Consider the following 26,486-nt stretch of genomic DNA (forward strand, 5'->3'; position numbering starts at 1 on the left):
ATTGCGTTTCTTCGGAATAAGATTCTTTTCGACGTAACATGCATGAAACAGTACCTAGTACCGATACCAATTTCAAAAATACGATGAAAATGTCATCAAAGAGAAGCTATAAATTCTCTAAATATCATGCTGTGTTACAATTTTAAATAACTACGTTCACAAAATTAATTTAATGTTCTATACGAGAAATACAAAATCGAGGTCGTCACATACATGTATGTGCGACGCTGACAGCGAACGTTAATAAATGGCAGAAACTTATCCAAGTACCAAATCTCAGAAAACGTCCGAAAAAAACTCGATCCCCCGGCCGGTTGCATCAGAACATCCGCATAAGCGATGTAACGTGAAAGTGCGAAATGATCATGGGGGAGTTCGCGCCGGCTTGCTGGCGACGTTAAACGATTGTCTGGCGCTTTATGCGACGGATAAAGGTGGCCGAGAGATTTCATATAGATCGTCTGAATTACAAAGCTCGTCGAAGCGCGCGGGGCTGGTAATAAAAATCGGGACCGCGTATCTGTCGGTGCACGCACCCTATCTCCTCCGCCCGTTCGATTCCTCCTCTCGCCGCCTAGCCTCCTCGAATGGCATTCATCGAGCAACGATCGATTACAGTGCTCTTGCGGACAATGCCATTCAGGCCAGTGCGAATTTCATTCTTTCGTTTCGTAGCCGCTCTCGCTCCGAGCGCCGACAAAAGCTGGGCTCGCGGTGCACGCTCGCGATCGCGCTCATGCTCGCGATGCTTTCATATTTCTCTCTCTTGGCGCGTAAGTCTTGCGTGAATTCGCGTTGCGAACGTTGCCGCGCGCTCACGTATCTCGGGGAACTTATTCAAACCGGGCGTTATTGCAATGTGATCCTTTCTCATTGTTCCCCGGCCGTGCATTCCAATATTACGCTGTAATTTATCGGCAGCGCGCGCCCGCGCGCGAGCCGCGGCCTTGTTAACGGATCGGTTTTAGTAAAATGTTATCCTTTCAAACGGATGAATTGTGGACCGTATATTCTCGCTCCGCAACAACAGCCGGACCGGTAAAATTACTTAATCCGCGCCCGGCTAATATCAATTGTTCGTTTTCCCTTTCCCGCCGGACACACTGCGGTGCTCCGATTTACCTTAAACACTAGCACCACGATTTCTTTCGCAGGCACCGTGACTCGCATTGATGTTCGGACACCATTTAAAACACAATAGACTTTTCAAAATTAGACGAAATTACTTGAGATGTCGTAGGCAATGTCTAAACGATTTCTTTTTAAATTGCAATTGGATGGAATGGAAGGAAATAAGAAACTTGCGTATTTCAATATTTTCATCGGAGTTTATCGTTATAAATAAAAAAGTATATCGTTAAAATTTAAACAATGCGTTTCGTAGGTCTCTGTAACTTGCACGCATGCTGAAAATTTCATCGAAATCGGTTGACGTTGTTACGAGCTATAAACAATTACAATTTGCGAAAATCTCGGTTTCCCACGTTTCGACCACAAATCGAGAGCTTTTGACGTCTCTCGATGCCTGTGGCTTAACTCTGAATTAACCAATTTCGTTAAAATTTGAAGTTAATGCCTTTATAACCAACAGTAAAACCTGTATATTTCAATTATAAATTATACTTTTTCCATCGATTTTACAGAGTTCACACAATTCTGTCTTGATTCGTTCTAAAATGGATATGTAGAGACATTTCTCTTTACAGTAACCTCCGAATAATCGATGTACGATGTTCTATCATCGTTTAAAATCATTCTACTGTTGTAGTGAATGCAACTCTAAAGATTTAATCTTCTCTAAAATCATGTCGAATTCATGTAAACCAAATTTTCCAATCTATTATTAGACTGCAGATCTTTATAGGGAATAAAAGATCTGTACATCAATTGCCGAAAATAAGAATTAAATAGAGAATTATTTCAATAACCGTCCTGTTGTAATTTCCGTACAAGTTAACGATACTTGCAGAAAGTCCTTATCAGAATCCAAAAGTCTCTACGTTCAACATTAAATCGTTGTGCAATCCCCTCCTCGAAGTGAAACTTCGTTTACCTACTTTCCGGTAAGAACTACGAGTTCTCGCATAGTAAACTTGCTTCAGAATGCTTCTCGAATGGTAACGAAATATGTATCGGTTATTTTTTTTTTATCGTTCCTCCAATATCTGGGTCGATTGCAAATACGAGCCGAGGTTTATCTAGTCGTCGATAATAACTACGAGTCTCGGGCGTCGTAAACTTGCTCGAAACTGTTTCCCGAATGAAAAGGTGTTGGAATAGACGATTTTTTGACACTTTTAAACGGTCACGCCAGACTAGCTCCGGAGAAATCTCGAAATCAATGTTACGCAACCGATACCTCTTTCAGCCCTCTTCGCCTCGGCCTCTCTGCACCTTTATTCCCAGTTTGATGGTCATCGTGATACATTGTGTGGCTGCGGTTTCGGTTGCACAATGCAACGCGGCCTCTCTTCGCGCGAAATCATTAGACCGTCGACGCAAAAGGCAACCACACGGTCGTAAGGGTAAATTAGGTGGCCGCTATTTTACGAATCATAAAGCTTACCGCAAATTCTTGTAAAGGGACAGTTCTACAGGGTGTGCGCCGTTACAGCCTCCACAATATCGAAGCGGCACACTCGACAGGGCAACCTAAACGTTCCTGCGGCAACAGAACTAGCCTAGTCTCTAAGAGAACATCTAACGATTCACTCTTAGTGGCGTCTAACTTTTTATCTGGAAAAAAAAACAGACGACACTTCCAAGGAGACGAAACAAGTATACACGTGTATTGTAATTCTAAGTAGCATGACACTGCTGATGATATAACTCGGTATCGCATGTAAAACATACTAAACATAGTTTAGACGGCTTATTAACACTTAATGATCGCATATTATTTCGTAGGCTCACTCTAAGACCGCGGTATGCACATTGCGGCATGCTTTGAACATTTTCTCGTAAAATGTTTATTTCAAACCTGCCTTTAAAAGCTTCTAAATTTATGGTTATTTATTCAAACATCTTCGTTTTCCGATTGTTCAGAAATTTTCATCGATTGTTCGTCTCAGCATTGAAACACGAGAAATCCGTGAGCGACCGTAATTGTCGTTTCTATTTGGCTTCGATTGAGAAAATAAATAATCTTTTCAAAATACAATAAATTCCTCCCCTAACTGACGCTCAGCCTGTACACAGGAATGGACAATTCAGGTTTATTATTATTCGAGCCTTGCAGTTCGTTTTTATAATTCTTGACAATCGGTATCTCCTTTTCTCAAATTAGAGATAATTTACTGTTCAGTTAATTAAATTCCCAGTATGTTATTTGGATGGCAATATATGCTATGAAGAAATAAGTTGCTTCAATTTTTGTATCCCTTGAGAACATTAATTATGTTAATGATTAATCGACAGTTTATTATTATTGTTTAACTATTATCTAGAAGAGCAACCATGTAATTTAATTCGACAAAAAATTAAAGAAAAGTACATCAATCGTAACTAAGGCAGCAAAACGTGCAGATAAACGTAATTCAGCCATGACAATTTCCTTTCTTTATGAATATCTAGGTATAATTATATGTGAATATTTATGTAGAATTATATATTACGAATATCAATGTATTATTACTTATATATGTAAATATCACAACTTTACATGGATTTACTTTTCGAAATAAATTTTTCCATTTTAGATAACAATTCTTACAAGTACGGATGATTTAAGAAAAAGAGAGTTGGCCATCGTTGCTCGACTCACCAGGCAATCATTCTCGAAAGTTTTATGGGGTCCTCAGCTCTCCAGTCGAGGGTCGAATCTACTTTGCGTTGCCTTCGAGACAATTGATGAGCACCCGGGCAAATTATAATGAAAAGCGAGTCGGTACCGGAGACATACACGAGGGCGTGTAAATACACTGACGACAGTGTGAGGGGGGGGGGGGGCGAAAAGCAATTTTTAGGTTGAAAAAGTGGGGCGCGAAAAGTTAGATTATTAAACTCGCCGAATGGCCGGAGGAGGCGTATTATCCGCGCTTTGGTTTACTTCAGATTAAGAAAGTTCACCCGTGGGGTGGGATTTTGTGTCAAAAAGCCGGGAATCATAATAACGAGCCGAGGATTCGGCGTGGCCGCGCTCGAGAGGGTTCTCGCGCGTCGAATTACCCCGGCGCGCCGCCGCGGCGGAAAGTTTCGGCAACGACAGGCCGAATTAATAGTTTACAAACGGCGACGATCGCGGAGCTTCCATTACACGGAGCCTCGTCGCAAGACTCCGGCTTTATATTTATGCGGCTCGGAACGTTGCTTTCCCACGCGAGCTGAATTTACTCGCGTATCTCACGCACACGCTTTCACAGCGGCGGCGGCCGGTGATCGACGAAAATATCAGATCGTTCCCGATAAAAATGTCCTGCCTTCGCGGTACGTATGTTGCTACGTTTGTTCTCTCGCGTAATGGAATTATCGTTTCGCGGGAACCGGCGCACGCGATACTTCGATTACGCCAAATGCTCCGTTTCGCGGCTGCCCGGACTTCCACCCCCGTCCGACGTTTTCCTGCTCCACCCCCTGACCGAAGTCGTTTATTTTCGACGCCTGTAATCCGAAGTTCTACCCAGAAACTCTCGGGCTAGATCGTCGCCGATCCTCGACCCCGGCGCACCCTGATCGAATTTTTATTGTGCTGTGAGCCAATTTGAATAGCAATGAGCGAATCGAAGTGAACAGAAACGTCGAACCTCTTAGCTGTGAATGACGAGTATACTCAATTTTTGTCTCACAACGAATATATTCATCTTTTAATATATCGATATTCATATATATGAATAATATGAATACCGGTCACGCGGTTATAAATGTTAGGCATTTTAGAATCATTTTAGAACTTGACGAAAGAAACTGCACATGCCGTGGTGCAAAAAGTAGTCACAAAAGTGTAAAAAATTGTTGTTCTAGGCTAAGAAGTTAAGAAACATGCTGAACTCATTAAAAAGTGATTAACCTGAAATACAGGCAAGTTACATAAGTCGATTTTTATTTTGTGAGGAGTAGATTTTAGATAAATATTTGGACAGTCTTTAAAATCAATGGTTATAGCTACATTTGTCGAGGTGTCTTGAAAATTGGATGGAGCAATTGAATGTGTTAAAATGATTGACATAAATGACAAAATAATTGTTGATTTCAAAGAAGTAAGCTGAAAAGGAGAATTAATAAATATTAATTTGAATTTGAATGAATCTACTTATCACACATATAATAAGTAGACAGTGAATTTTTATGAAATTTCCCATTTCCATATTTAATTTAATAAAACAGAAATAGCACATAAATTTCTTCCAATAACTTAAACATTCCTTACAGTAAAAATGAAATAAAAATAACGTTTTATTAGGTTCCACAAATACATCAAAATCCACAGTTCAACAATAAGTGTCATATAAATTGCAAAGCAAATAAACTCAAAAGTAGTGAAATAGATTCCCCGCACTATAACCATTTAACAGAATTAATGTAAAGGAGATGGAGCTCGTCGTAGGTGAATATTCTGTATCGAGGCGCAAATGGGTTAAGTAAGTATGAAGATCGCTCGAGAAGGATTAAAGACGTTGAAAGAAATCGGCGAAAGGAAACGCGCGGCACGCGAATGTACAATGTAAATGCGTCGGTTAAAAGCCCGGTCTTAAACGGGCGATCGACCGCTTCGAAATGTAAATCGTCGTCGATTCACTTCTCGAGAAATGAATCGGGAAGAGGAACTCGGCTGTCCCGTGAATAGAACGTCGCCAGGAACTTGAATGACTCGACTATTCCGGGCTCGAGGAGGAATTCCGCTCTGAAATCTTTCAACGCGACCGGGTGTGTACAAACCCGTGCAAATAGCACAGCCGGCCCCGAGACACAAGTATGTATCGCCTGGAATCACGGTTTTTCCATTTACAGGCTACGGGACATTTATAGATGCGGTCGCTAACAACAAGAGGCGACACGACGGCCGACACAAAGCTTCAAAAATCGACTGCCAACGTGTCTCGCAAATGAAGGAGACCATTTGAGCATCACGTTCGAAACTACGTGAAAGCAGACTGTATTTTATGTACTTTTAGACACCGTAATACAATTTTCTATGCATTTATTGTGACTTCCTTATTGACCTTTTCTGCTGCAGCCGATATTTAAGATTGTTGGAGTTGAAACGAAGATTCATACGCTATGATGAAATGATCGCCGACATTCTTGCTGAACTTAGGACAGAGGAAACTGATAAGACCTTTTGTTACAACAAATATTTAGTAAATTATATATAAGTTTTAAATGTCACGTTACCTTTCAATCAGCAATGCAACAACAACTATCCCATCAGGCTTTCTCATTCAATGATTTACACTTAAACCGTGTTTACAATAAAACAATCTCACACACGTCCTTTATCCATCTTTTAGAAAAAATCATTTATATTACATATTCATATCAGACACTCGAGATGGGCACTTCCAATACATAATAAATGAAGAAACGCGGAATTTACTTCATGGAATTTTTAAATATTACGATCATTCGATGATCCTACTGCGTATGCCAAGAATTAAAAAGCTCTGTATGTGTCCATATTTTTTGGATATAAGTTTTACAAAATTACTTTAGAATAATATATTTCGACATGAAACACTAACTGTCTTAATTGTGTTCCTAATATACCATTAGATATCATACAGACCAAAAGAGAAAGTACTAAACACTGAACAAATAAAAATGGTGAAAAGAGTCATAACTAGTCAGCGAATTTTTATACAACATAAAAGTTATCTAAGTTAATTGTAGCGAACATAAATCAGACGAAAATATCTCTCCCCTTTTCATATTTTTAATATAAATTCCTCTAATCTCTTTACAGTTTTGTTTTCAAGTTATTTTTATGAGAAGCGCATAAAATTTGCAGCCTTTATAACACAGTTTCATACTTTTCCACGATCGAGAATTGTAGCAGACGATTTTTCTATAACTTCCTCAGTGATTACTTCTTGTGTTTTGAGTTAATAAACTTTTCCCATCAGGACACAAATGAATAAGTGCGTAACACGTCTTAAATGAGAACATGGACATTTTGAATACAGCAAGAACGTGTTCAATTATTCAGATCTGTAGTATTCTAGAGCAATTTTTCCTTAGCGTTCTCATCTCGCTACACCTTTCCCTAGCAACGAAGGGCTGGTCTCGTTTGGAGGGTTAGCGATAAAAATTCTTTCGAAAGAACGTCCGCGGGTGCAGCAGTAGAGTGGGCAGGTCTTTCCCCGAAGGCAATTTGTCGCGGAAACCTTGGCGCGCAATCCGAAAGCAAAACACACCGTCCGGCCGTCGGACAAACGACGTGTTGCGGGCTTTTTGCTGGTGTGCGTGTGCTGGGCCATCCGGTCCGCGAAAATATTTCACATATTTTTGTTAGGAATTAATCCAGCCCGTAATACTCGTTGCCGAGCGTGTTCACCGGTGAAAATTCTCTTGACAAACAACCCTCTCGGCCGCGTTCGCACCCCGGGCGCAGTAAAGGGCGCGTGGCCGTCGTGTTTGTAGATTTTTCGCGCGCGCGTACACACCGGGCCGCAGGGATGTCTGCGGGGGTGGCCGGCGAAATGGTCAACCCCCAACTCTGCCTCGCAGCCATCCCTCGCAGCCCCCGTCGCGCGTGTACTCGCAGCCCGGAATTCCTCAAGTTTGCCCAGGGACAGAAATTAGTCGGAGCGACGTAATTGCTCGAACGTATGCGTTCGCCCGTTAACGTTATGGCACCTCTCATTACGGTCCTAACAGCAGCTGACACAAGCGACGGACGGGTTCATCCCTCGTGCACGGTTTACGGATCGTCGACGCAAAAATTTAAGCGTTCCCTTGGCGGAACCCGGAAAAATTCAACGGCGAGTCAGCCTCCCTTCGCGGCGGACCTTCTCTCGCCGAAAACTCGCGTGTCTCGCGAGAAAGAATGGTACAAGATGAAATAAAAAGGGGCTACTGTTGGGGATGTCACTTTTAAGGGGTTGTTTCTTTTCTTAAACGCTCCATGCCGACAAGCGAGATTTCCGCTTTAATTCGGGACCCGGAAATTGCATAAAGCGGTTACTGTGGGGTGATCAATTGCTATACCTTTGGTTTGTTTTCAGGTAGAATTAATTTTATATTTAACGAATAAGATATATTCGATTTTGTTATTCTTCTATTTCGTTTATTTTTGAATAAAAATATTTAATTTGTTATTCTTTGAATTAATTTAGTCTCTTTATTCTTATATTTTGTTCATTTTTTAATTGAAAAAAAATGTAATATGTCTTATTCGATAAATACAAAGTTATTTACGTCCGAAAACAAACCAAAGGTACAGAAATTGGTCACTCCACAATAACAGGCTCCACTATCTTAGAAATATTTTTATAAGTTATCAGCCGCCGTACGTGTTGGAAACTGTTTGACCAGGTTTGGTTTCATTTGCTTTGGAATTGCAATTTTTATGGACGCGCTCGCATAATGGTATATCTCTGTCGACTGGTGGGTGCTATTAAAACTTGAAACTTTAACTGCAACGCGTTCGGAGGAAATATGGAGGATGGAAGTACGGGGAACGAAATTTACGAAGAATCAAGGAGAGAAATTGTTTCGACGGTTAATATTTCGGCTGATAACGCGGACCCGTGACGGTTCAACGTCATTTCGCCACAGTGGTCCCAATTTCGTTGCGATCGTTACTCGAGATTGACGCGGCGAGTGAACACCGGCAAATTATTGTCATTCCATTGGGTCATCCCGTTAGTCATGATTAAGCAAATTTCATACCCAAGCTATTAATATTATAGCGGCTGACCGCGCGACGTCCACAAAATTCCCCTGGCTAGTATAGAATGCATATACTGACCCCGACAACTGCCGCTACTAGCAAACTTCCTGAAGTTGATTAAACCGGAAAGAGCTTCGACGGCTCTCGCAGTCCACGTTTCCCTCGATTCAATTATTATTACTTAACAAGGACCTAAATGAACGTCTCCAGCTAAAATTATAATTTCACGATCTTCTTTTAACACACTCTTCTCTCTTCAAAACCATTTTCCACGGTACGCTTCAGACAAATTAAATTCGCAACATTTACAACTGTAATCGTGCCCATAGCTTTTAAAGTTTAGGAAATAAAACAACTAGAGTCCCCTTCAAATTTATTTATGTTTGACACCCCCATTAAAGAAATGATTTCTATTCTAAAAATTTTCAACTGCAATTGTGCATGTAGCTTTTAAGGCATCTAGAGTTTCCTTCGAATTTATTTTTCGAAGATACTGTTTCTGTTCGAAAAATTTCCAAAAATGAATTGAAATTAAACAAAATGGAATAACCTGTTCCGAATCGCAGCAAGTTCTTTAAATTTACTTTTGATTGATCAGACTAAATACAATTGTGTGCATAGCGGATCCTGAAAAGTTAAATTATAAATAAAGAACTTAAAAAGACTAGAGTCCGAAATCGGAACGGTTTGTACAACAGCGCAGAAAACCTATGCTTTTAGAGTAAATATTTCATTAAATTCCTCTACAAGCGAATTCCGCACAAAAGGGAACAGGCACAAAATGCGCTGAAACAAGTTTCACGAACTTGTTGAGAGAAAACAATGAGATGTAATCCGCAGGTTTGCAACGAGAAAGTCGATTTTACTCGCAAAGTTTCTGCGTGAAATCTCTTTCGCATTTTTACGTTTTTAGTGACTTTCGGCTTCTTTTTCGAATCCAAAACATCACAAATAGGATTAATCTGTAGCTTTGTATTCCTTAATTGACTGTACAGTGTACATGCGTTCGAATAGCGAACAGGCTCAGTCGGTCATCCTTTAGTTTGTTAGTTTGTTTGTTTGATTGGTTTGTTTGTTTGTTTGTTTGTTTGTCCGTTCGTTCGTTTGTTTGTTTGTTTAATTGGTTTGTTTGTTTGTGTGTTTGTGTGTTTATTGTTTGTCTGTATGTTTGGTTGGTTGTTCGATTGGTTAGTTTCTTAGTTTCTTAGTTTGTTAGTTTCTTAGTTTCTTAGTTTCTTAGTTTCTTAGTTTCTTAGTTTCTTAGTTTCTTAGTTTCTTAGTTTCTTAGTTTCTTAGTTTCTTAGTTTCTTAGTTTCTTTGTTTCTTAGTTTCTTTGTTTCTTAGTTTCTTAGTTTCTTAGTTTCTTAGTTTCTTAGTTTCTTAGTTTCTTAGTTTCTTAGTTTCTTAGTTTCTTAGTTTCTTAGTTTCTTAGTTTCTTAGTTTCTTAGTTTCTTAGTTTCTTAGTTTCTTAGTTTCTTAGTTTCTTAGTTTCTTAGTTTCTTAGTTTCTTAGTTTCTTAGTTTCTTAGTTTCCTAGTTTCTTTGTTTGTTAATTTGTTAGTTTCTTAGTTTCTTAGTTTCTTAGTTTCTTAGTTTCTTAGTTTCTTAGTTTCTTTGTTTCTTAGTTTCTTAGTTTCTTAGTTTCTTAGTTTCTTAGTTTCTTAGTTTCTTAGTTTCTTAGTTTCTTAGTTTGTTACTTTCTTAGTTTCTTAGTTTCTTAGTTTCTTAGTTTCTTAGTTTCTTAGTTTCTTAGTTTCTTAGTTTCTTAGTTTCTTAGTTTGTTACTTTCTTAGTTTCTTAGTTTCTTAGTTTGTCAGTTTGTCAGTTTGTCAGTTTGTTCGTTTCTTAGTTTCTTAGTTTCTTAGTTTCTTAGTTTCTTAGTTTCATAGGTTCTTTGTTTCTTAGTTTCTTAGTTTCTTAGTTTCTTAGTTTTTTAGTTTCTTAGTTTCTTAGTTTCTTACTTTCTTAGTTTCTTAGTTTCCTAGTTTCTTAGTTTCTTAGTTTCTTAGTTCCTTAGTTTCTTAGTTCCTTAGTTTCTTAGTTTTTTAGTTTCTTAGTTTCTTAGTTTCTTAGTTTCTTAGTTTCTTAGTTTCTTAGTTTCTTAGTTTGTTACTTTCTTAGTTTCTTAGTTTCTTAGTTTCTTAGTTTCTTAGTTTCTTAGTTTCTTAGTTTGTCAGTTTGTCAGTTTGTTCGTTTCTTAGTTTCTTAGTTTCTTAGTTTCTTAGTTTCTTAGTTTCTTAGTTTGTCAGTTTGTCAGTTTCTCAGTTTGTTCGTTTCTTAGTTTCTTAGTTTCTTAGTTTCTTAGTTTCTTAGTTTCTTAGTTTCTTAGTTTCTTTGTTTCTTAGTTTCTTAGTTTCTTAGTTTCTTAGTTTCTTAGTTTCTTAGTTTCTTAGTTTCTTAGTTTCTTAGTTTCTTAGTTTCTTAGTTTCTTAGTTTCTTAGTTTCTTAGTTTGTCAGTTTGTCAGTTTGTCAGTTTGTTCGTTACTTAGTTTCTTAGTTTCTTAGTTTCTTAGTTTCTTAGTTTCTTAGTTTCTTAGTTTCTTAGTTTCTTAGTTTCTTAGTTTCTTAGTTTCTTTGTTTCTTAGTTTCTTAGTTTCTTAGTTTCTTAGTTTCTTAGTTTCTTAGTTTCTTAGTTTCTTAGTTTCTTAGTTTGTTACTTTCTTAGTTTCTTAGTTTCTTAGTTTCTTAGTTTCTTAGTTTCTTAGTTTCTTAGTTTCTTAGTTTCTTAGTTTCTTAGTTTGTTACTTTCTTAGTTTCTTAGTTTCTTAGTTTGTCAGTTTGTCAGTTTGTCAGTTTGTTCGTTTCTTAGTTTCTTAGTTTCTTAGTTTCTTAGTTTCTTAGTTTCATAGGTTCTTTGTTTCTTAGTTTCTTAGTTTCTTAGTTTCTTAGTTTTTTAGTTTCTTAGTTTCTTAGTTTCTTACTTTCTTAGTTTCTTAGTTTCCTAGTTTCTTAGTTTCTTAGTTTCTTAGTTCCTTAGTTTCTTAGTTCCTTAGTTTCTTAGTTTTTTAGTTTCTTAGTTTCTTAGTTTCTTAGTTTCTTAGTTTCTTAGTTTCTTAGTTTCTTAGTTTGTTACTTTCTTAGTTTCTTAGTTTCTTAGTTTCTTAGTTTCTTAGTTTCTTAGTTTCTTAGTTTGTCAGTTTGTCAGTTTGTTCGTTTCTTAGTTTCTTAGTTTCTTAGTTTCTTAGTTTCTTAGTTTCTTAGTTTGTCAGTTTGTCAGTTTCTCAGTTTGTTCGTTTCTTAGTTTCTTAGTTTCTTAGTTTCTTAGTTTCTTAGTTTCTTAGTTTCTTAGTTTCTTTGTTTCTTAGTTTCTTAGTTTCTTAGTTTCTTAGTTTCTTAGTTTCTTAGTTTCTTAGTTTCTTAGTTTCTTAGTTTCTTAGTTTCTTAGTTTCTTAGTTTCTTAGTTTCTTAGTTTGTCAGTTTGTCAGTTTGTCAGTTTGTTCGTTACTTAGTTTCTTAGTTTCTTAGTTTCTTAGTTTCTTAGTTTCTTAGTTTCTTAGTTTCTTAGTTTGTTACTTTCTTAGTTTCTTAGTTTCTTAGTTTCTTAGTTTCTTAGTTTCTTAGTTTCTTAGTTTCTTAGTTTCTTAGTTTCTTAGTTTCTTAGTTTGTTACTTTCTTAGTTTCTTAGTTTCTTAGTTTGTCAGTTTGTCAGTTTGTTCGTTTCTTAGTTTCTTAGTTTCTTAGTTTCTTAGTTTGTCAGTTTGTCAGTTTGTCAGTTTGTTCGTTTCTTAGTTTCTTAGTTTCTTAGTTTCTTAGTTTCTTAGTTTCTTAGTTTCATAGGTTCTTTGATTCTTAGTTTCTTAGTTTCTTAGTTTCTTAGTTTTTTAGTTTCTTAGTTTCTTAGTTTCTTACTTTCTTAGTTTCTTAGTTTCCTAGTTTCTTAGTTTCTTAGTTCCTTAGTTTCTTAGTTTCTTAGTTTCTTAGTTTCTTAGTTTCTTAGTTTCTTAGTTTCTTACTTTCTAAGTTTCTTAGTTTCCTAGTTTCTTAGTTTCTTAGTTTCTTAGTTTCTTAGTTCCTTAGTTTCTTAGTTCCTTAGTTTCTTAGTTTTTTAGTTTCTTAGTTTCTTAGTTTCTTAGTTTCTTAGTTTCTTAGTTTCTTAGTTTCTTAGTTTCTTAGTTTCTTAGTTTCTTAGTTTCTTAGTTTCTTAGTTTCTTAGTTTCTTAGTTTCTTAGTTTCTTAGTTTCTTAGTTTCTTAGTTTGTTACTTTCTTAGTTTCTTAGTTTCTTAGTTTGTCAGTTTGTCAGTTTGTCAGTTTGTTCGTTTCTTAGTTTCTTAGTTTCTTAGTTTCTTAGTTTCTTAGTTTCATAGGTTCTTTGTTTCTTAGTTTCTTAGTTTCTTAGTTTCTTAGTTTCTTAGTTTTTTAGTTTCTTAGTTTCTTAGTTTCTTACTTTCTTAGTTTCTTAGTTTCCTAGTTTCTTAGTTTCTTAGTTTCTTAGTTTCTTAGTTCCTTAGTTTCTTAGTTCCTTAGTTTCTTAGTTTTTTAGTTTCTTAGCTTCTTAGTTTCTTCGTTTCCTAGTTTCTTAGTTTCTTAGTTTCTTAGTTTCTTAGTTTCTTAGTTTCTTAGTTTCTTAGTTTCTTAGTTTCTTAGTTTCTTAGTTTCTTAGTTTCTTAGTTTCTTAGTTTCTTAGTTTCTTAGTTTCTTAGTTTCTTAGTTCCTTAGTTTCTTAGTTTCTTAGTTTGTCAGTTTCTTAGTTTCTTAGTTTCTTAGTTTCTTAGTTTGTCAGTTTGTCAGTTTGTCAGTTTCTTAGTTTCTTAGTTTCTTGGTTTCCTAGTTTCTTAGTTTCTTAGTTTCTTAGTTTCTTAGTTTCTTAGTTTCTTAGTTTCTTAGTTTCTTAGTTTCTTAGTTTCTTAGTTTCTTAGTTTCTTAGTTTCTTAGTTTCTTAGTTTGTCAGTTTGTCAGTTTGTCAGTTTGTTCGTTACTTAGTTTCTTAGTTTCTTAGTTTCTTAGTTTCTTAGTTTCTTAGTTTCTTAGTTTCTTAGTTTCTTAGTTTCTTAGTTTCTTAGTTTCTTAGTTTCTTAGTTTCTCAGTTTCTTAGTTTCTTAGTTTCTTAGTTTCTTAGTTTCTTAGTTTCTTAGTTTCTTAGTTTGTTACTTTCTTAGTTTCTTAGTTTCTTAGTTTCTTAGTTTCTTAGTTTCTTAGTTTCTTAGTTTCTTAGTTTCTTAGTTTCTTAGTTTCTTAGTTTCTTAGTTTGTTACTTTCTTAGTTTCTTAGTTTCTTAGTTTGTCAGTTTGTCAGTTTGTTCGTTTCTTAGTTAATTAGTTTATTAGTTTCTTAGTTTGTCAGTTTGTCAGTTTGTCAGTTTGTTCGTTTCTTAGTTTCTTAGTTTCTTAGCTTCTTAGTTTCTTCGTTTCCTAGTTTCTTAGTTTCTTAGTTTCTTAGTTTCTTAGTTTGTCAGTTTGTCAGTTTGTCAGTTTCTTAGTTTCTTAGTTTCTTAGTTTCTTAGTTTCTTAGTTTCTTAATTTCTTAGTTTCTTAGTTTCTTAGTTTCTTAGTTTCTTAGTTTCTTAGTTTCTTAGTTTCTTAGTTTCTTAGTTTCTTAGTTTCTTAGTTTCTTAGTTTCTTAGTTTCTTAGTTTCTTAGTTTCTTAGTTTCTTAGTTTCTTAGTTTCTTAGTTTCTTAGTTTCTTAGTTTCTTAGTTTCTTAGTTTCTTCGTTTCTTCGTTTCTTAGTTTCTTAGTTTCTTAGTTTCTTAGTTTCTTAGTTTCTTAGTTTCTTAGTTTCTTAGTTTCTTAGTTTCTTAGTTTCTTAGTTTCTTAGTTTCTTAGTTTCTTAGTTTCTTAGTTTCTTAGTTTCTTAGTTTCTTAGTTTCTTAGTTTCTTAGTTTCTTAGTTTCTTAGTTTCTTAGTTTCTTAGTTTCTTAGTTTCTCAGTTTCTTAGTTTCATAGTTTCTCAGTTTCTCAGTTTCTCAATTTCTCAGTTTCTCAGTTTCTCAGTTTCTCAGTTTCTCAGATTCTCAGTTTCTCAGTTTCTCAGTTTCTCAGTTTCTCAGTTTCTCAGTTTCTCAGATTCTCAGTTTCTCAGTTTCTCAGTTTCTCAGTTTCTCAGTTTCTCAGTTTCTCAGTTTCTCAGTTTCTCAGTTTCTCAGTTTCTTAGTTTCTTAGTTTCTTAGTTTCTTAATTTCTTAGTTTCTTAGTTTCTTAGTTTCTTAGTTTCTTAGTTTCTTAGTTTCTTAGTTTCTTAGTTTCTTAGTTTCTTAGTTTCTTAGTTTCTTATTTTGTCAGTTTGTTCGTTTCTTAGTTTCTTAGTTTCTTAATTTCTTAGTTTGTTCGTTTCTTAGTTTCTTAGTTTCTTAGTTTCTTAGTTTCTTAGTTTCTTAGTTTCTTAGTATCTTAGTTTCTTAGTTTCTTAGTTTCTTAGCTTCTTAGTTTCTCAGTTTCTCAGTTTCTCAGTTTCTCAGTTTCTCAGTTTCTCAGTTTCTCAGTTTCTTAGTTTCTTAGTATCCTAGTTTCTTAGTTTCTTAGTTTCTTAGTTTCTTAGTTTCTCAGTTTCTCAGTTTCTCAGTTTCTCAGTTTCTCAGTTTCTCAGTTTCTTAGTTTCTTAGTTTCTTAGTTTCTTAATTTCTTAGTTTCTTAGTTTCTTAGTTTCTTAGTTTCTTAGTTTCTTAGTTTCTTAGTTTCTTAGTTTCTTAGTTTCTTAGTTTCTTATTTTGTCAGTTTGTTCGTTTCTTAGTTTCTTAGTTTCTTAATTTCTTAGTTTGTTCGTTTCTTAGTTTCTTAGTTTCTTAGTTTCTTAGTTTCTTAGTTTCTTAGTTTCTTAGTATCTTAGTTTCTTAGTTTCTTAGTTTCTTAGCTTCTTAGTTTCTCAGTTTCTCAGTTTCTCAGTTTCTCAGTTTCTCAGTTTCTCAGTTTCTCAGTTTCTTAGTTTCTTAGTATCCTAGTTTCTTAGTTTCTTAGTTTCTTAGTTTCTTAGTTTCTTAGTTTCTTAGTTTCTTAGTTTCTTAGTTTCTTAGTTTCTTAGTTTCTTAGTTTCTTAGTTTCTTAGTTTCTTAGTTTCTTAGTTTCTTAGTTTCTTAGTTTCTTAGTTTCTTAGTTTCTTAGTTTCTTAGTTTCTTAGTTTCTTAGTTTCTTAGTTTCTTAGTTTCTTAGTTTCTTAGTTTCTTAGTTTCTTAGTTTCTTAGTTTCCTAGTTTCTTAGTTTCTTAGTTTCTTAGTTTCTTAGTTTCTTAGTTTCTTAGTTTCTTAGTTTGTCAGTTTGTCAGTTTGTCAGTTTCTTAGTTTCTTATTTTCTTAGTTTCTTAGTTTCTTAGTTTCTTAATTTCTTAGTTCCTTAGTTTCTTAGTTTCTTAGTTTCTTAGTTTCTTAGTTTCTTAGTTTCTTAGTTTCTTAGTTTGTCAGTTTGTCAGTTTGTCAGTTTCTTAGTTTCTTAGTTTCTTAGTTTCTTAGTTTCCTAGTTTCTTAGTTTCTTAGTTTCTTAGTTTCTTAGTTTCTTAGTTTCTTAGTTTCTTAGTTTCTTAGTTTCTTAGTTTCTTAGTTTCTTAGTTTCTTAGTTTCTTAGTTTCTTAGTTTCTGAGTTTCTTAGTTTCTTAGTTTCTTAGTTTCTTAGTTTCTTAGTTTCTTACTTTCTTACTTTCTTAGTTTCTTAGTTTCTTAGTTTCTTAGTTTCTTAGTTTCTTAGTTTCTTAACTTCTTAGTTTCTTAGTTTCTTAGTTTCTTAGTTTCTTAGTTTCTTAGTTTCTTAGTTTCTTAGTTTCTTAGTTTCTTAGTTTCTTAGTTTCTTAGTTTCTTAGTTTCTTAGTTTCTTAGTTTCTTAGTTTGTCAGTTTGTTCGTTTCTTAGTTTGTCAGTTTGTTCGTTTCTTAGTTTGTCAGTTTGTTCGTTTCTTAGTTTCTTAGTTTCTTAGTTTCATAGTTTCTTAGTTTCTTAGTTTCTTAGTTTCTTAGTTTCTTAGTTTCTTAGTTTCCTAGTTTCTTAGTTTCTTAGTTTCTTAGTTTCTTAGTTCCTTAGTTTCTTAGTTTCTTAGTTTCTTAGTTTCTTAGTTTCTTAGTTTGTCAGTTTGTCAGTTTCTTAGTTTCTTAGTTTCTTAGTTTCTTAGTTTCTTAGTTTGTCAGTTTGTCAGTTTCTTAGTTTCTTAGTTTCTTAGTTTCTTAGTTTCTTAGTTTCTTAGTTTCTTAGTTTGTCAGTTTGTTCGTTTCTTAGTTTGTCAGTTTGTTCGTTTCTTAGTTTCTTAGTTTCTTAGTTTCTTAGTTTCTTAGTTTCTTAGTTTCTTCCTTTCTTAGTTTCTTAATTTCTTAGTTTCTTAGTTTCTTAGTTTCTTAGTTTCTTAGTTTCTTAGTTTCTTAGTTTCTTAGTTTCTTAGTTTCTTAGTTTCTTAGTTTCTTAGTTTCTTAGTTTCTTAGTTTCTTAGTTTCTTAGTTTCTTAGTTTGTCAGTTTGTTCGTTTCTTAGTTTGTCAGTTTGTTCGTTTCATAGTTTCTTAGTTTCTTAGTTTCTTAGTGTCTTAGTTTCTTAGTTTCTTAGTTTCTTAGTTTCTTAGTTTCTTAGTTTCTCAGTTTCTTAGTTTCTTAGTTTCTTAGTTTCTTAGTTTCTTAGTTTCTTAGTTTCTTAGTTTCTTAGTTTCCTAGTTTCTCAGTTTCCTAGTTTCTCAGTTTCTCAGTTTCTTAGTTTCTTAGTTTCTTAGTTTCTTAGTTTCTTAGTTTCTTAGTTTCTTAGTTTCTTAGTTTCTCAGTTTCTTAGTTTCTCAGTTTCTTAGTTTCTTAGTTTCTTAGTTTCTTAGTTTCTTAGTTTCTTAGTTTCTTAGTTTCTTAGTTTCTTAGTTTCTTAGTTTCTCAGTTTCTTAGTTTCTTAGTTTCTTAGTTTCTTAGCTTCTTAGTTTCTTCGTTTCCTAGTTTCTTAGTTTCTTAGTTTCTTAGTTTCTTAGTTTCTTAGTTTCTTAGTTTCTTAGTTTCTTAGTTTCTTAGTTTCTTAGTTTCTTAGTTTCTTAGTTTCTTAGTTTCTTAGTTTCTTAGTTTCTTAGTTTCTTAGTTTCTTAGTTTCTTAGTTTCTTAGTTTCTTAGTTCCTTAGTTTCTTAGTTTCTTAGTTTGTCAGTTTCTTAGTTTCTTAGTTTCTTAGTTTCTTAGTTTGTCAGTTTGTCAGTTTGTCAGTTTCTTAGTTTCTTAGTTTCTTGGTTTCCTAGTTTCTTAGTTTCTTAGTTTCTTAGTTTCTTAGTTTCTTAGTTTCTTAGTTTCTTAGTTTCTTAGTTTCTTAGTTTCTTAGTTTCATAGTTTCATAGTTTCTTAGTTTCTTAGTTTCTTAGTTTCTTAGTTTCTTAGTTTCTTAGTTTCTTAGTTTCTTAGTTTCTTAGTTTCTTAGTTTCTTAGTTTCTTAGTTTCTTAGTTTCTTAGTTTCTTAGTTTCTTAGTTTCTTAGTTTCTTAGTTTCTTAGTTTCCTAGTTTCTTAGTTTCCTAGTTTCTCAGTTTCTTAGTATCTTAGTTTCTTAGTTTCTTAGTTTCTTAGTTTCTTAGTTTCTTAGTTTGTTAGTTTCTTAGTTTCTTAGTTTCTTAGTTTCTTAGTTTCTTAGTTTCCTAGTTTCTCAGTTTCCTAGTTTCTCAGTTTCTCAGTTTCTTAGTTTCTTAGTTTCTTAGTTTCTTAGTTTCTTAGTTTCTTAGGGTCTTAGTTTCTTAGTTTCTTAGTTTCTTAGTTTCTTAGTTTCTCAGTTTCTTAGTTTCTTAGTTTCTTAGTTTCTTAGTTTCTTAGTTTCTTAGTTTCTTAGTTTCTTAGTTTCTTAGTTTCTTAGTTTCTTAGTTTCTTAGTTTCTTAGTTTCTTAGTTTCTTAGTTCCTTAGTTTATTAGTTTCTTAGTTTGTCAGTTTCTTAGTTTCTTAGTTTCTTAGTTTGTCAGTTTGTCAGTTTGTCAGTTTCTTAGTTTCTTAGTTTCTTGGTTTCCTAGTTTCTTAGTTTCTTAGTTTCTTAGTTTCTTATTTTCTTAGTTTCTTAGTTTCTTAGTTTCTTAGTTTCTTAGTTTCATAGTTTCATAGTTTCTTAGTTTCTTAGTTTCTTAGTTTCTTAGTTTCTTAGTTTCTTAGTTTATTAGTTTCTTAGTTTCTTAGTTTCTTAGTTTCTTAGTTTCTTAGTTTCTTAGTTTCTTAGTTTCTTAGTTTCTTAGTTTCTTAGTTTCTTAGTTTCCTAGTTTCTTAGTTTCCTAGTTTCTCAGTTTCTTAGTATCTTAGTTTCTTAGTTTCTTAGTTTCTTAGTTTCTTAGTTTCTTAGTTTCTTAGTTTCTTAGTTTCTTAGTTTCTTAGTTTCTTAGTTTGTCAGTTTGTTCGTTTCTTAGTTTGTCAGTTTGTTCGTTTCTTAGTTTCTTAGTTTCTTAGTTTCTTAGTTTCTTAGTTTCTTAGTTTCTTAGTTTCTTAGTTTCTTAGTTTCTTAGTTTCTTAGTTTGTTCGTTTCTTAGTTTGTCAGTTTGTTCGTTTCTTGGTTTCTTAGTTTCTTAGTTTCTTAGTTTCTTAGTTTCTTAGTTTCTTAGTTTCTTAGTTTCTTAGTTTCTTAGTTTCTTAGTTTCTTAGTTTCTTAGTTTCTTAGTTTCTTAGTTTCCAAGTTTCTTAGTTTCCTAGTTTCTCAGTTTCTTAGTTTCTTAGTTTCTTAGTTTCTTAGTTTCTTAGTTTGTTAGTTTCTTAGTTTCTTAGTTTCTCAGTTTCTTAGTTTCTTAGTTTCTTAGTTTCTTAGTTTCTTAGTTTCTTAGTTTGTTAGTTTCTTAGTTTCTCAGTTTCTTAGTTTCTTAGTTTCTTAGTTTCTTAGTTTCTTAGTTTCTTAGTTTCTTAGTTTCTTAGTTTCTTAGTTTCTTATTTTGTCAGTTTGTTCGTTTCTTAGTTTCTTAGTTTCTTAGTTTCTTAGTTTCTTAGTTTCTTAGTTTCTTAGTTTCTTAGTTTCTTAGTTTCTTAGTTTCTTAGTTTCTTAGTTTCTTAGTTTCTTAGTTTCTTAGTTTCTTAGTTTCTTAGTTTCTTAGTTTCTTAGTTTCTTAGTTTCTTAGTTTCTTAGTTTCTTAGTTTCTTAGTTTCTTAGTTTCTTAGTTTCTTAGTTTCTTAGTTTCTTAGTTTCTTAGTTTCTTAGTTTCTTAGTTTCTTAGTTTCTTAGTTTCTTAGTTTCTTAGTTTCTTAGTTTCTTAGTTTCTTAGTTTCTTAGTTTCTTAGTTTCTTAGTTTCTTAGTTTCTTAGTTTCTTAGTTTCTTAGTTTCTTAGTTTCTTAGTTTCTTAGTTTCTTAGTTTCTTAGTTTCTTAGTTTCTTAGTTTCTTAGTTTGTCAGTTTGTCAGTTTGTCAGTTTCTTAGTTTCTTAGTTTCTTAGTTTCTTAGTTTCCTAGTTTCTTAGTTTCTTAGTTTCTTAGATTCTTAGTTTCTTAGTTTCTTAGTTTCTTAGTTTCTTAGTTTCTTAGTTTCATAGTTTCATAGTTTCTTAGTTTCTTAGTTTCTTAGTTTCTTAGTTTCTTAGTTTCTTAGTTTCTTAGTTTCTTAGTTCCTTAGTTTCTTAGTTTCCTAGTTTCTTAGTTTCTTAGTTTCTTAGTTTCTTAGTTTCTTAGTTCCTTAGTTTCTTAGTTTCTTAGTATCTTAGTTTCTTAGTTTCTTAGTTTCTTAGTTTGTCAGTTTGTCAGTTTGTCAGTTTCTTAGTTTCTTATTTTCTTAGTTTCTTAGTTTCTTAGTTTCTTAATTTCTTAGTTCCTTAGTTTCTTAGTTTCTTAGTTTCTTAGTTTCTTAGTTTCTTAGTTTCTTAGTTTCTTAGTTTCTTAGTTTGTCAGTTTGTCAGTTTGTCAGTTTCTTAGTTTCTTAGTTTCTTAGTTTCTTAGTTTCCTAGTTTCTTAGTTTCTTAGTTTCTTAGTTTCTTAGTTTCTTAGTTTCTTAGTTTCTTAGTTTCTTAGTTTCTTAGTTTCTTAGTTTCTTAGTTTCTTAGTTTCTTAGTTTCTTAGTTTCTTAGTTTCTTAGTTTCTTAGTTTCTTCGTTTCTTAGTTTCTTAGTTTCTTAGTTTCTTAGTTTCTTAGTTTCTTAGTTTCTTAGTTTCTTAGTTTCTTAGTGTCTTAGTTTCTTAGTTTCTTAACTTCTTAGTTTCTTAGTTTCTTAGTTTCTTAGTTTCTTAGTTTCTTAGTTTCTTAGTTTCTTAGTTTCTTAGTTTCTTAGTTTCTTAGTTTCTTAGTTTCTTAGTTTCTTAGTTTCTTAGTTTCTTAGTTTGTCAGTTTGTTCGTTTCTTAGTTTGTCAGTTTGTTCGTTTCTTAGTTTCTTAGTTTCTTAGTTTCTTAGTTTCTTAGTTTCTTAGTTTCTTAGTTTCATAGTTTCTTAGTTTCTTAGTTTCTTAGTTTCTTAGTTTCTTAGTTTATTAGTTTCTTAGTTTCCTAGTTTCTTAGTTTCTTAGTTTCTTAGTTTCTTAGTTCCTTAGTTTCTTAGTTTCTTAGTTTCTTAGTTTCTTAGTTTGTCAGTTTCCTAGTTTCTTAGTTTCTTAGTTTCTTAGTTTCTTAGTTTCTTAGTTTCTTAATTTCTTAATTTCTTAGTTTCTTAGTTTCTTAGTTTCTTAGTTTCTTAGTTTCTTAGTTTCTTAGTTTCTTAGTTTCTTAGCTTCTTAGCTTCTTAGCTTCTTAGCTTCTTAGTTTCTTAGTTTCTTAGTTTCTTAGTTTCTTAGTTTCTTAGTTTCTTAGTTTCTTAGTTTCTTAGTTTCTTAGTTTCTTAGTTTCTTAGTTTCTTAGTTTCTTAGTTTCTTAGTATCTTAGTTTCTTAGTTTCTTAGTTTCTTAGTTTCTTAGTTTCTTAGTTTCTTAGTTTCTTAGTTTCTTAGTTTCTTAGTTTGTCAGTTTGTTCGTTTCTTAGTTTGTCAGTTTGTTCGTTTCTTAGTTTCTTAGTTTCTTAGTTTCTTAGTTTCTTAGTTTCTTCCTTTCTTAGTTTCTTAATTTCTTAGTTTCTTAGTTTCTTAGTTTCTTAGTTTCTTAGTTTCTTAGTTTCTTAGTTTCTTAGTTTCTTAGTTTCTTAGTTTCTTAGTTTCTTAGTTTCTTAGTTTCTTAGTTTCTTAGTTTGTCAGTTTGTTCGTTTCTTAGTTTGTCAGTTTGTTCGTTTCATAGTTTCTTAGTTTCTTAGTTTCTTAGTGTCTTAGTTACTTAGTTTCTTAGTTTCTTAGTTTCTTAGTTTCTCAGTTTCTTAGTTTCTTAGTTTCTTAGTTTCTTAGTTTCTTAGTTTCTTAGTTTCTTAGTTTCTTAGTTTCTTAGTTTCTTAGTTTCTTAGTTTCTTAGTTTCCTAGTTTCTCAGTTTCCTAGTTTCTCAGTTTCTCAGTTTCTTAGTTTCTTAGTTTCTTAGTTTCTTAGTTTCTTAATTTCTTAGTTTCTCAGTTTTTTAGTTTCTTAGTTTCTTAGTTTCTTAGTTTCTTAGTTTCTTTGTTGCTTAGTTTCTTAGTTTCTTAGTTTCTTAGTTTCTTAGCTTCTGGGTTTCTTAGTTTCCTAGTTTCTTAGTTTCTTAGTTTCTTAGTTTCTTAGTTTCTTAGTTTCTTAGTTTCTTAGCTTCTTAGTTTCTTCGTTTCCTAGTTTCTTAGTTTCTTAGTTTCTTAGTTTCTTAGTTTCTTAGTTTCTTAGTTTCTTAGTTTCTTAGTTTCTTAGTTTCTTAGTTTCTTAGTTTCATAGTTTCATAGTTTCTTAGTTTCTTAGTTTCTTAGTTTCTTAGTTTCTTAGTTTCTTAGTTTCTTAGTTTCTTAGTTTCTTAGTTTCTTAGTTTCTTAGTTTCTTAGTTTCTTAGTTTCTTAGTTTCTTAGTTTCTTAGTTTCTTAGTTTCTTAGTTTCCTAGTTTCTTAGTTTCCTAGTTTCTCAGTTTCTTAGTATCTTAGTTTCTTAGTTTCTTAGTTTCTTAGTTTCTTAGTTTGTTAGTTTCTTAGTTTCTTAGTTTCTTAGTTTCTTAGTTTCTTAGTTTCTTAGTTTCCTAGTTTCTCAGTTTCCTAGTTTCTCAGTTTCTCAGTTTCTTAGTTTCTTAGTTTCTTAGTTTGTTAGTTTCTTAGTTTCTTAGTTTCTTAGTTTCTTAGTTTCTCAGTTTCTTAGTTTCTTAGTTTCTTAGTTTCTTAGTTTCTTAGTTTCTTAGTTTCTTAGTTTCTTAGTTTCTTAGTTTCTTAGTTTCTTAGTTTCCTAGTTTCTCAGTTTCCTAGTTTCTCAGTTTCTCAGTTTCTTAGTTTCTTAGTTTCTTAGTTTCTTAGTTTCTTAGTTTCTTAGTTTCTCAGTTTCTTAGTTTCTCAGTTTCTTAGTTTCTTAGCTTCTTAGTTTCTTAGTTTCTTAGTTTCTTAGTTTCTTAGTTTCTTAGTTTCTTAGTTTCTTAGTTTCTTAGTTTCTTAGTTCCTTAGTTTATTAGTTTCTTAGTTTGTCAGTTTCTTAGTTTCTTAGTTTCTTAGTTTGTCAGTTTGTCAGTTTGTCAGTTTCTTAGTTTCTTAGTTTCTTGGTTTCCTAGTTTCTTAGTTTCTTAGTTTCTTAGTTTCTTAGTTTCTTAGTTTCTTAGTTTCTTAGTTTCTTAGTTTCTTAGTTTCATAGTTTCATAGTTTCTTAGTTTCTTAGTTTCTTAGTTTCTTAGTTTCTTAGTTTCTTAGTTTCTTAGTTTCTTAGTTTCTTAGTTTCTTAGTTTCTTAGTTTCTTAGTTTCTTAGTTTCTTAGTTTCTTAGTTTCTTAGTTTCTTAGTTTCTTAGTTTCTTAGTTTCTTAGTTTCTTAGTTTGTCAGTTTGTCAGTTTGTCAGTTTCTTAGTTTCTTAGTTTCTTGGTTTCCTAGTTTCTTAGTTTCTTAGTTTCTTAGTTTCTTAGTTTCTTAGTTTCTTAGTTTCTTAGTTTCTTAGTTTCATAGTTTCATAGTTTCTTAGTTTCTTAGTTTCTTAGTTTCTTAGTTTCTTAGTTTCTTAGTTTCTTAGTTTCTTAGTTTCTTAGTTTCTTAGTTTCTTAGTTTCTTAGTTTCTTAGTTTCTTAGTTTCTTAGTTTCTTAGTTTCTTAGTTTCTTAGTTTCTTAGTTTGTTCGTTTCTTAGTTTGTCAGTTTGTTCGTTTCTTGGTTTCTTAGTTTCTTAGTTTCTTAGTTTCTTAGTTTCTTAGTTTCTTAGTTTCTTAGTTTCTTAGTTTCCAAGTTTCTTAGTTTCCTAGTTTCTCAGTTTCTCAGTTTCTTAGTTTCTTAGTTTCTTAGTTTCTTAGTTTCTTAGTTTCTTAGTTTCTTAGTTTCTCAGTTTCTTAGTTTCTTAGTTTCTTAGTTTCTTAGTTTCTTAGTTTCTTAGTTTCTTAGTTTCTTAGTTTCTTAGTTTCTTAGTTTCTTAGTTTCTTAGTTTCTTAGTTTCTTAGTTTCTTAGTTTCTTAGTTTCTTAGTTTCTTAGTTTCTTATTTTGTCAGTTTGTTCGTTTCTTAGTTTGTCAGTTTGTTCGTTTCTTAGTTTCTTAGTTTCTTAGTTTCTTTGTTTTTTAGTTTCTTAGTTTCTTAGTTTCTTAGTTTCTTAGTTTCTTTGTTTCTTAGTTTCTTAGTTTCTTAGTTTCTTAGTTTCTTAGTTTCTTAGTTTCTTAGTTTCTTAGTTTCTTAGTTTCTTAGTTTCTTAGTTTCTTAGTTTCTTAGTTTGTCAGTTTGTTCGTTTCTTAGTTTGTCAGTTTGTTCGTTTCTTAGTTTCTTAGTTTCTTAGTTTCTTAGTTTCTTAGTTTCTTAGTTTCTTAGTTTCTTAGTTTCTTAGTTTCTTAGTTTCTTAGTTTCTTAGTTTGTTCGTTTCTTAGTTTGTCAGTTTGTTCGTTTCTTAGTTTCTTAGTTTCTTAGTTTCTTAGTTTCTTAGTTTCTTAGTTTCTTAGTTTCTTAGTTTCTTAGTTTCTTAGTTTCTTAGTTTCTTAGTTTCCTAGTTTCTTAGTTTCCTAGTTTCTCAGTTTCTCAGTTTCTTAGTTTCTTAGTTTCTTAGTTTCTTAGTTTCTTAGTTTCTTAGTTTCTTAGTTTCTCAGTTTCTTAGTTTCTTAGTTTCTTAGTTTCTTAGTTTCTTAGTTTCTTAGTCTCTTAGTTTCTTAGTTTCTTAGTTTCTTAGTTTCTTAGTTTCTTAGTTTCTTAGTTTCTTAGTTTCTTAGTTTCTTAGCTTCTTAGTTTCTTAGTTTGTCAGTTTGTTCGTTTCTTAGTTTGTCAGTTTGTTCGTTTCTTAGTTTCTTAGTTTCTTAGTTTCTTAGTTTCTTAGTTTCTTAGTTTTTTAGTTTCTTAGTTTCTTAGTTTCTTAGTTTCTTAGTTTCTTAGTTTCTTTGTTTCTTAGTTTCTTAGTTTCTTAGTTTCTTAGTTTCTTAGTTTCTTAGTTTCTTAGTTTCTTAGTTTCTTAGTTTCTTAGTTTCTTAGTTTCTTAGTTTCTTAGTTTCTTAGTTTCCTAGTTTCTCAGTTTCCTAGTTTCTCAGTTTCTCAGTTTCTCAGTTTCTTAGTTTCTTAGTTTCTTAGGGTCTTAGTTTCTTAGTTTCTTAGTTTCTTAGTTTCTCAGTTTCTTAGTGTCTTAGTTTCTTAGTTTCTTAGTTTCTTAGTTTCTTAGTTTCTTAGTTTCTTAGTTTCTTAGTTTCTTAGTTTCTTAGTTTCTTAGTTTCTTAGTTTCTTAGTTTCTTAGTTTCTTAGTTTCTTAGTTTCTTAGTTTCTTAGTTTCTTAGTTTCTTAGTTTCTTAGTTTCTTAGTTTCTTAGTTTCTTAGTTCTTTAGATTCTTAGTTTCTTAGTTTGTCAGTTTCTTAGTTTCTTAGTTTCTTAGTTTTTTAGTTTGTCAGTTTGTCAGTTTGTCAGTTTCTTAGTTTCTTAGTTTCTTTGTTTCCTAGTTTCTTAGTTTCTTAGTTTCTTAGTTTCTTAGTTTCTTTGTTGCTTAGTTTCTTAGTTTCTTAGTTTCTTAGTTTCTTAGTTTCTTAGTTTCTTAGTTTCTTAGTTTCTTAGTTTCTTAGTTTCTTAGTTTCTTAGTTTCTTAGTTTCTTAGTTTCTTAGTTTCTTAGTTCCTTAGATTCTTAGTTTCTTAGTTTGTCAGTTTCTTAGTTTCTTAGTTTCTTAGTTTTTTAGTTTGTCAGTTTGTCAGTTTGTCAGTTTCTTAGTTTCTTAGTTTCTTAGTTTCTTAGTTTCTTAGTTTCTTAGCTTCTTAGTTTCTCAGTTTCTTAGTGTCTTAGTTTCTTAGTTTCTTAGTTTCTTAGTTTCTTAGTTTCTTAGTTTCTTAGTTTCTTAGTTTCTTAGTTTCTTAGTTTCTTAGTTTCTTAGTTTCTTAGTTTCTTAGTTTCTTAGTTTCTTAGTTTCTTAGTTTCTTAGTTTCTTAGTTTCTTAGTTTCTTAGTTTCTTAGTTCCTTAGATTCTTAGTTTCTTAGTTTGTCAGTTTCTCAGTTTCTTAGTTTCTTAGTTTTTTAGTTTGTCAGTTTGTCAGTTTGTCAGTTTCTTAGTTTCTTAGTTTCTTGGTTTCCTAGTTTCTTAGTTTCTTAGTTTCTTAGTTTCTTAGTTTCTTAGTTTCTTAGTTTCTTAGTTTCTTTGTTGCTTAGTTTCTTAGTTTCTTAGTTTCTTAGTTTCTTAGTTTCTTAGTTTCTTAGTTTCTTAGTTTCTTAGTTTCTTAGTTTCTTAGTTTCTTAGTTTCTTAGTTTCTTAGTTTCTTAGTTTCTTAGTTTCTTAGTTTCTTAGTTTCATAGTTTCTTAGTTCCTTAGATTCTTAGTTTCTTAGTTTGTCAGTTTCTCAGTTTCTTAGTTTCTTAGTTTTTTAGTTTGTCAGTTTGTCAGTTTGTCAGTTTCTTAGTTTCTTAGTTTCTTGGTTTCCTAGTTT

Source organism: Megalopta genalis, chromosome 19 (genome assembly GCF_051020955.1).
Source record: "Megalopta genalis isolate 19385.01 chromosome 19, iyMegGena1_principal, whole genome shotgun sequence".
In the NCBI taxonomy this organism is placed as follows: Eukaryota; Metazoa; Arthropoda; class Insecta; order Hymenoptera; family Halictidae; genus Megalopta; species Megalopta genalis.